Source organism: Sus scrofa, chromosome 10, assembly GCF_000003025.6.
Source record: "Sus scrofa isolate TJ Tabasco breed Duroc chromosome 10, Sscrofa11.1, whole genome shotgun sequence".
In the NCBI taxonomy this organism is placed as follows: Eukaryota; Metazoa; Chordata; class Mammalia; order Artiodactyla; family Suidae; genus Sus; species Sus scrofa.
The window spans coordinates 773,013-781,829 of NC_010452.4; positions in this window are offsets into that span (position 1 = coordinate 773,013).

The window sequence follows — 8,817 nt, forward strand, 5'->3', positions numbered from 1 at the left end:
TGAAACGCACCTTGAATTCCTTGGAGAAACCTCATTTGATCCCTCTGTAATAGGTGCTTTTATGTATTGCTCCATTCCGTTTGCTAGCATTTTGTTGGGGATTTTTGTCCTACTGTGCGCTACATAGTAATTTTGTTTGAGATTGATGTATTGCTATGTATTTGGGGATTGTTGTGTCATTATGTGTTACGAGATTCTCTTTGCTAACATTTTGTTTGGGATTTTGGCTCTATATCTGTGCCTGTATTGGTCTTCACTTTTCCTTTGTCATACTATATTACTTGAATTTTGATGGTAAGATTATGCTTCCACGCAATGACTCTGATAATTTCCAATATCTGAAGTCCTGGTGCCTCTGTTTTTTTGTGTGGTTTTTTTTTTTTTTGTATTTTTTTGTTTTTTCATGGCCACATCCATGGCACATGGAGTCCCTGGGCCAGGGACTGAATCTGAGCTGCAGCTGCAACCTATTCCACACTGGATCCTTTAACCCGCTGGGCCAGGGATTGAACCTGCACCTCCACAGCAACCTGACCTGCTCCAATCAGATTCTTAATCCACTGTGCCGCAGTGGGAACTCCAGTGGTGGCTGTTTTTGATGTAGCGATTTCTGTTAGTTTTTGCTCAAGTTGCCTTGCGCGTGTGTGTGTGTACTTGTGCACACACTCAGATGTGTGTTCCTTATCTCATTGTTCTTGAAAAGTTATTCTTAGGCATATTTTGAAGGCTGGGCTGTAGATTTCCTTGGGAGTAGGCTTACAGGCTTCTACCAGGTACCCAAGGCTCAGTCCGTTTGGAAAAACCCTAAACTCTTGAGCGCGGAGGTTTCCTGAGCTTCCCCCGTAGTGCGAACCTGAGGCTCTGCAAGGGCTGATTTAAGTATGGTTCTTCCTGATCACGGTGTGTAATCCTTTGGAGTTTGAATGGTTTTTAGCGGGATGGGTTTCCGACTGAACAATTTTTATGGCAAATGGGGCTTTGATTACTATTCCTGTTGGCCTGGGAGGCTGTAAAAATGAAAGGTAAATTTTTCGGAGTTTAGCAGATGTCTGACAAGCAAAAACATCTTTCCTGGGCTCTTTTCTCTCTTGCGTTGTTCTTGTTTCTTTGGCCTGGTAATTCCTGTTTACCGTGTTGGTACTTGGATCTTTTCATCCATTGTTTTTTGTTTACCGTTGTCGTAAGCAGGAGATTGGGTCCACTCCCGGGACGGAGTCCCTAGACAGTGAGCTTCATCCTCTGTTACTTGCTCCATGTAAAAGCTGTCAGGGTTTCCTAACAGAGTTCTTTCTTAAACTGCAATATAATTGACACACACCATTTAATGTCATGCTGTGTGTTCAGGTGTCCAGTATAGTGAATCCACATTTGTGTACTTTACGAGATGGTCACCACAGTAAGACTTATCATCTGTTACCATTTAGTTATTTTAATATTATTGACCGTTTTACCTTTTTTATGCATGATATTCCTGTGACTTCAGTATTTTATAACTGAAAGTTTTTCCCTCTTAATCCATTCGCCTGTTTTGTTCAGCTTGTTCTCTGTCTCCATGAGTCTGTTTCTGTTTTGTTTGCTGTTTTTATTTTTATTTTTGAATTTTTTTTTCTGGCTGCATCTGCAGCATGCGGAGTCCCTGGGCCTGGGACCAAACCCAAGCTGCTGCAGTGACAAGGCTGGATCCTTAACCCACAGTGCCACAAGGGAGTCCCCTTATTTTGTTTTTTAGATTCCAACTAGTACCTCTTAATTATTTTTAAAAATTGAAACTAATTTCATTGAAAGTATATGTAGGTCTTACCCCTGCACTAGAGGCATACTTGGTATTTCCATGTTCTCTGATTACTGTGGAGTTCATCTTTTTTGTGTGTGTTTAATGGCCATTTGTTTTTTTTTTTTTTTGCTAGTGAAGTACTTGTCATGTATTTAGCCCATTTTTTCCTATTGCTGTATTAATGTTTTTTAAATTAATGTCATTAATTTGTCATAGCTTTTGAGATACTAAAAAATACTGATTTTTTTTAATAGCTTTGTAGATACTAAGAAATACTGGGTTCTGAGGAAAGCTGACGTTGTCCTCCTGAGGCTGCTCTGCCGTCAGGTTCCCTCTATCCATAAAAAAGGCAGGATATTGTATGGCTTGAGGCGAATGACATCTGTCTCCTTGTGCTGGAGACAGTGTCTTCTGGATCAAGCGGTTTATTAAGTATTTATCGCCCATACTGAGCGTCAGGTATTTAAGGAGGTTCTGGGCATGTTGTGTAAAGACAGCAGACGTGCCCTTTGTCTTCCTGCGGTTTACGCTCCAGGGAGGTTGAGGAACCTGCACCCATCGGCTCGAATTCGTAGTTAGGAAGCAGTCTGTGTGCTCCGGAAGGAAGCTTTCGGTGAGGTCGTCATAGATCCTGGGAGACCCCATCATCTTGGGGGGCGTTTGAACTAAAATCCGAAGGACGGGGCGGGGGCGGGGGGTAGGTAGACCAGAGCTGGGAGGTGTGTGGGGCGGGAAGCATCCTAGGCAGAAGGCAGCACAAAGCTGGGAGCCAGCAAGGAGTAGAGGGTGTCATGTGCCTGAGGTGCCACGTGTTCCGTCTGGAGAGCCAGCAGTCGTGACTGTGCAGAATTTTATGAGTTGCTCTGAGTTTGGCCTTTAAGACGAATACAAGTCGTTCAAGGGGCTTCATCGGCGGAGTGACACGGCCATCATGGTGGCTCCTCCCCCAGCTGGAGGGGACCCTGGTCCCCTTGCGCCGCCTCTGTCTTGTGGGTGACACCTCCCTGCCGGTCGAGTTCTGTATGGCCTATGTGCCTTCGGACTCGGGGCTTTTCTCAGCGTCCGGGTTCTTCCCACGGTGTCCTCAGCACCTGTCTGTGGTCCTCTCACACGCTGCCCCCACAAGGCTGAGCCATCCTCAGAGGCCACCCCATTCCCGCGGAGTCTGACCGCTCACTTCCCATCAGCCGCAGGAGCCCGGAGGTGCCTCCGGGAAGCATCCAGGTTCCTGCACAAGCCGCTGGGCAGAGGACGGATGCAGCGTCTGCCACCCTGGCGCCCTGTCTTCCCCGCTCCCCTTCCCACCCTCGCCGCATGAGCCTCTGAGTCAGGTCCCGCCCACACCCAGCACAAGCAGGGAGCAAGGCTTGCTTTCTCCTTTTCAAATGATGTTTATTCTTCCCATGATAGTCGATTTACTGCGTCCTGCCAATGTCTAAGGCTTCCATTCTTTCTTGGCTTTGGCTCGTGTTGGCTTCTTAGGGCCGCCCCTGGGGCCCACGCACATTCCCAGGCTAGAGTTGGAATCGGAGCTGCAGCTGGCGGCCTACACCACAGCCACAGCCCTGCTGGATCTGAGCTGCGGCTGCGACCGACACCACCGCTCACAGCAGCACCGGATCCCTAACCCACAGATCGAGGCCAGGGATCGAATCCACTGCCCCATGGACACCAGTCGCTAAGCCACAACAGGAACTCCAAGGCTTTCATTCTCTTCGGATGTAATGGGACTTTCAAGGAAAACCACAGTGCTTCGCCTCTCACACTGCTCTCTTGCTTAGATGCCTCCATTCTCACAGGTTCAGGGCACATGTCACGCTCTTGGAATTCCCATCGTGGCTCAGCGGTTAATGAATCCGACTAGGAATCATGAGGTTGCAGGTTCGATCCCTGCCCTTGTTCAGCGGGTTAAGGATCCAGCGTTGCTGTGAGCTGTGGGTAGGTTGCAGATGCGGCTCGGATCCTGTGTTGCTGTGGCTGTGGTGTAGGCCGGCGGCTACAGCTCTGATTCGACCCCTAGCCTGGGAACCTCCATATGCCGCGGGAGCAGCCCAAGAAATGGCAAAAAAAGAAGAAAAAAAAAAAAAGACAGATGTCACGCTTATGACTCCCAGGGTCTTGTTTCTCTCCCAAGTGCCTGTCCAGCCTCCTGCCACACGTCTCCATCTGTCTTCTGTCATCGCAAAGCTCTCTCGGGGCCGAAAATACACCCACGTCTTCCTGACTTACCTGTTCCCTTGCTGGTAACCGGACAGCAAAAGTGAAAGGCTGTCGTCATCTCCGAATCGCCTTGACCTTCTCCTCCTCGGTTGACTGTCTTGTGCAGGGCGTTCGTCTGTGTCATGACCTGTCATCACCACTTGGCGTGTCGGTGCTGGCACCCCGACTGACACTGGCCAGGCCATCCTTAAAGCACTGTTGCCTTCCTCCCCGGCCCTCCCGCCCATGTAAAGCTCTACCAAACCCTAACACAGGAAGTTTACATTTAAAAAAATCACTTGCTAGAATTTATGAATGCAAAATTCTATGTATATTCACTCACACTGAACTTTGGGGAGTTTTTTTGGCCACACCTGTGGCATGCAGAAATTCCTGGGCCAGGACGGAACCCATCCCACCAGCAGTGACCGAAGCCACCGCAGTGACCATGCTGGATCCTTAACCACCAGGTCACCAGGGAACTCCCTTTTTGTTTTCCTGATATCTCAGTTTTATGGTTGCCCTAAGTTTATTGTCAGTGAAGAGAGTTCAGCCTTACCCAGATGAATACACATATTGTGCTTTTTAATTACCTGACTGCCTGTATCTCACTTGGATTTGCTTTATTCTCTTCTGAATTAATCTTCCCCAGTCATAACTCTTTTTCGTCTCGGGATGATTGACATGCGCTCTCTCACCTACCCAATGAACAAACCATGCAGGCTGTTTGTGTAAGTACGCGGCTTCAGCGCAGTTTGGCCAGAGCCCATCTTTTAAGCCATTTTTCCCTCCCTCTGCCTCACATGGCAGTCGGGTTGGACTTCCTGTGCCCTAAATGTTCCTTTGTGACCCTTCCTTTCTGCCTGCCTTATGCCGACTCCCTCCGACTAAACTCCTTTCTCAACTTCCCTCCCATCTTTCATAGAGAAATTCTGGTTATTTTTCGGAGTCCATGTCAAATATTTTCTCTTCATCCAACCATTCCCTTCAATAACAAGCAAGCAGAATTGGGGGCGCCTAGGTTCTCCTCGGATCCCATAGAATACTTGAGGTCTCTCTTGTGGCAGTGAGTAAATCTTCCACTATATCAAAGTGTATAGATGACTGGTTTTTTTTTTTTTTCCAAAAGTGTAGGCCAGATTCTCAAAGCCATGCTGCTGCAGTGACCCAAGCCACTGAAGTCAGAGTCTTAACCCACATATCGATATTGGATTCCACATATAATGATATTTGTCTGGCTTGACATCACTTAGTACAATAATCTCTAGGTCCATCCTTATTGCTGCAAATGGCATTATTTCATTCTTTTTTATGGCTGAGTCGTATTCCATTGTATATATGTGCTACGTCTTCTTTATTCATTCCTCCGTCATCTACCCTTTATTTTTATCTTTTTGCTTTTTAGGACTGCACCCATGGCATATGGAAGTTCCCAGGCCAGGGATCACATTCCCCTCAACCATTAAAAAAGACAGACTCATGCCATTTTCAGCAACATGGATGCAATCACAGATTCTCATACTAAGTGAAGTGAGTCAGAAAGAGAAAGACAAATACCATACGATGTGACTTATGTGTGGAATCTAACATGTGGAGCGGATGATCCTGTCTAAAAACACAGAAAGCAGACCATGGCCAGGGAGCGCAGACTTGGGGTTTCCAGCGGGGAGAGGGAGGGACTGGGATGCATGGGGATCTGGGGGGTTTTAGGGATGCAAACTGTTGTGTTTGGAATGGATGGGCACTGGGGCCCTGCTGTGCAGCACAGGGGACTGTGTGTGCTTGGTCACTTTGCTGGACAACAGAACTTGAAGAAGCACTGTAAATCAACTAACTTTAAGACAAGAAAAAGGAAAAACCCACAAAACCAAAGGTGTCCTAGACATGGACTGGCATACAGATGAAGCTGGCTGCTAACTCTTTCTAAAGTTGACCCACAGAGCTCTGACTTGGGCTTTCCTCTCCTCCCATCTGCTGTGAATTCTACTAACCGAAGTCTTCCCTTCCCACAGGCTGTTGAATTTCAGATGAAGGGGCGCTGCTTCCTTCACACTTACAAAAACACTGACTGGCTCCCCCAGGAGAGGTTCTGCTTGTACCCAGCAGATTAGGTGCCGGTGAGATTAATTAGCATTTTCCTAAGCAGCCCACACCCTATTCTTGGGTTTCCTTTTTCACTTTCTTTTTCGTCCTTTTTTTGTTTGTTTGTTTTAACCAAAAAAGTTAAGTGGAGAGTGTTTTTTCATCTGTCCTATAATACATTTTTCTCTTCTTTTACTCTCTGTGTTTTTTACTTGTCTGTGGGCTTCTTTTTTTTTTTTCTTTTTTTGGGTGGGATAGGAACAACTCTGCCCAAGGGGTACAGAAGTTCCCAGGCCAGGAATTGAACCTGCACCGTAGCAGTGACCCAAGCTGCTGCAGTGACAATGCTGGATCCTTAACCCACAGTACCACAAGAGAACTCCCTGTTTCTTTTTATATTTTAATCTTGTGTCTTTTTTAGGGCTGCATCCATGGCACATGGATATTCCCAGGTTAGGGGTCGAGTTGGAGCTGTAGCTGCAGGCCTACGCCACAGCCGTGGCAACACCAGGTCCCAGCCGCATCTGTGAGCTACGCTGCAGCTTGCGGCAATGCCAAATCCTTAACCCACAGGCCAGGGATTGAACCCACATCCTCACAAACACTATGTTGGGTTCCTAACCCACTGAGCTACAACGGGAACTCCCTTTCTATGTATTTCTTAAATATTTTTGGATTTTAAGTTGTCAGTGGCGTCAGTAACTTCCACTTGCTACTGCAGAAAACAAAACAGTGAACCCTTCCACTCTCAAAACTGTTGGAGTTTCTATTTATTGATGGATTTATTTTTTCAGGACTGCACCCTCGGCATATGGAATCCAAGCTGCATCTGCGACTTACACCACAGCTCCTGGCAATGCCGGATCCTTGACCCCCTGAGCGAGGCCAGGGATTGACCCTCGTCCTCATGGACGCTAATCGGGTTTGTTAACCGCTGAGCCACGATGGGCGGAGTTCCTCTTATGAATTAGGAAGTGGTTTCTTACAGATTAAAAAGTAGTTTCCCCAGCTCCTCCCAAAGACTTGTGTCCATGTAAATATTTTGCTACTAATTATTATGGAAAAGCAGAGACAGATGCATCCAAACAAGAATTTATTACAAACTGTACAACCTTGGGCAAGTGCCTTAATCTGGAATCAAGAGGAGTTAATTTTCTTATCTGAAACATAGGAGTGATAATTGCACCTGACTCACTAGTTTGTTGTCCTGGGGATGAAATGGATTATATTGTGTAAAGCTGTTAGCACGGTGCCTGGAACAAGTTAACTGCTCAACAGAAGGTAGCTGTCGTTATAATTGCTTCTGTTAGATTCTGATTCATAGGGTCAGGAGTGGAGGCTGGGAACTAGCAACTCGGGTGGTTCTGAAACAACCCATTTCTGCTCTAGACAACAGTTCTCTGTCTTTTCAATATTAATAAAGTTAAAAAAGCTCAGATTCGAATATTATAGTAATTATACTTTGATATACAATGATTAAGGAAATGCACAATGACAAAGTTGCTTTGAATTTATTTAATTTTTATTTTATTTTATTGCTTTTTTAGGGCCGCAGGTGCAGCATGTGGAAGTTCCCAGGCTAGGTATCAAATCAGAGCTGCAGTGGCCGGCCTACTCCACAGCCACAGCCATGCCAGACCTGAGCCACGTCTGCGACCTACACCACAGCTCACGGCAATTCGGGATCGTTCACCCATTGAGCAGAGCCAGGTATCAAACCCACGTCCTCGCAGTTACTAGTTGCGGTACATTACCACTGAGCTGCCACAGGAGCTCCACTTTGAATTTATTAATGCTTTGAAAGAAAAGTGTATTTTTAAATTCAATACAGTAGATACATTTGAAAACAGCAGTAGCTGCATGTGACCTGTTATGTATTCAGTCCAAAAACAATGGCCATTGGGTGCTCCAGACCCATCAAATGGTGGATTTGGTGACTGCTGGGTCAGAAGTCAGGGTGCTAGACTGGCTTAATCCCAAAGACATCTGTGGAACATGACAGATGTTTTGTTTTCTCTGCAAAACAAAGCCAAACCAAACCCACTTCCATGGTGGAATACGTTTGGGAAATACTTGCTCTTGGAGTCATAAAGCAAAATAAGTCATTAAAATTTCTCAGAAGATCTGGAATAATGACAGCTATTGACTTCAGTTTACCCACGACCCTAGGTCCTAGAGTTTACCAATCGTATTTGACTAAAAAATCCTTTCTTCCCACCACAGCTCTCAGCATTCCTAGAACTGCTGTTCTGAGGAGGACGGCCTGAGAAATGCTTGTAGCTGAATGAGAACAGGCCTCTTCCAGTTTATTTCTGTATTTCTAATGCAGAGTACCGGGCGTGGCCCATAGTCATTGGAAAAAGATGTGCCGTTCCTGATGTGGTCTGTGGGGTTAGTGATTTGGCATCTCTGTGGAGGTGCAAGTTCGGTCCCCAGCCCAGAGTCATGGGCTTTGGATCCAGCATTGCTGCAGCTGTGGCAGAAGTCTCAGCTCCCGCTCAGGATCCAGGCTGGGAAATGCCATTATGTAGTGGGGCATAGGGAAAAAAAAAAAAAAAGGTTATTCATATTTAAAAGGAAATATTTTACGTATACAGAAAAGTGTAGAGAAGGATACGACGAGTACCTGCGGACCGACTGTTAATACTTTAATAAGTGTTACTATTGTACAGTATTTGTTTTCAAACACTTTCTGCAGACATCGTCAAAGCCTTACCATCTCTAACTCCACATTCATCTCTGAGTAACCACTATCCTGAAAT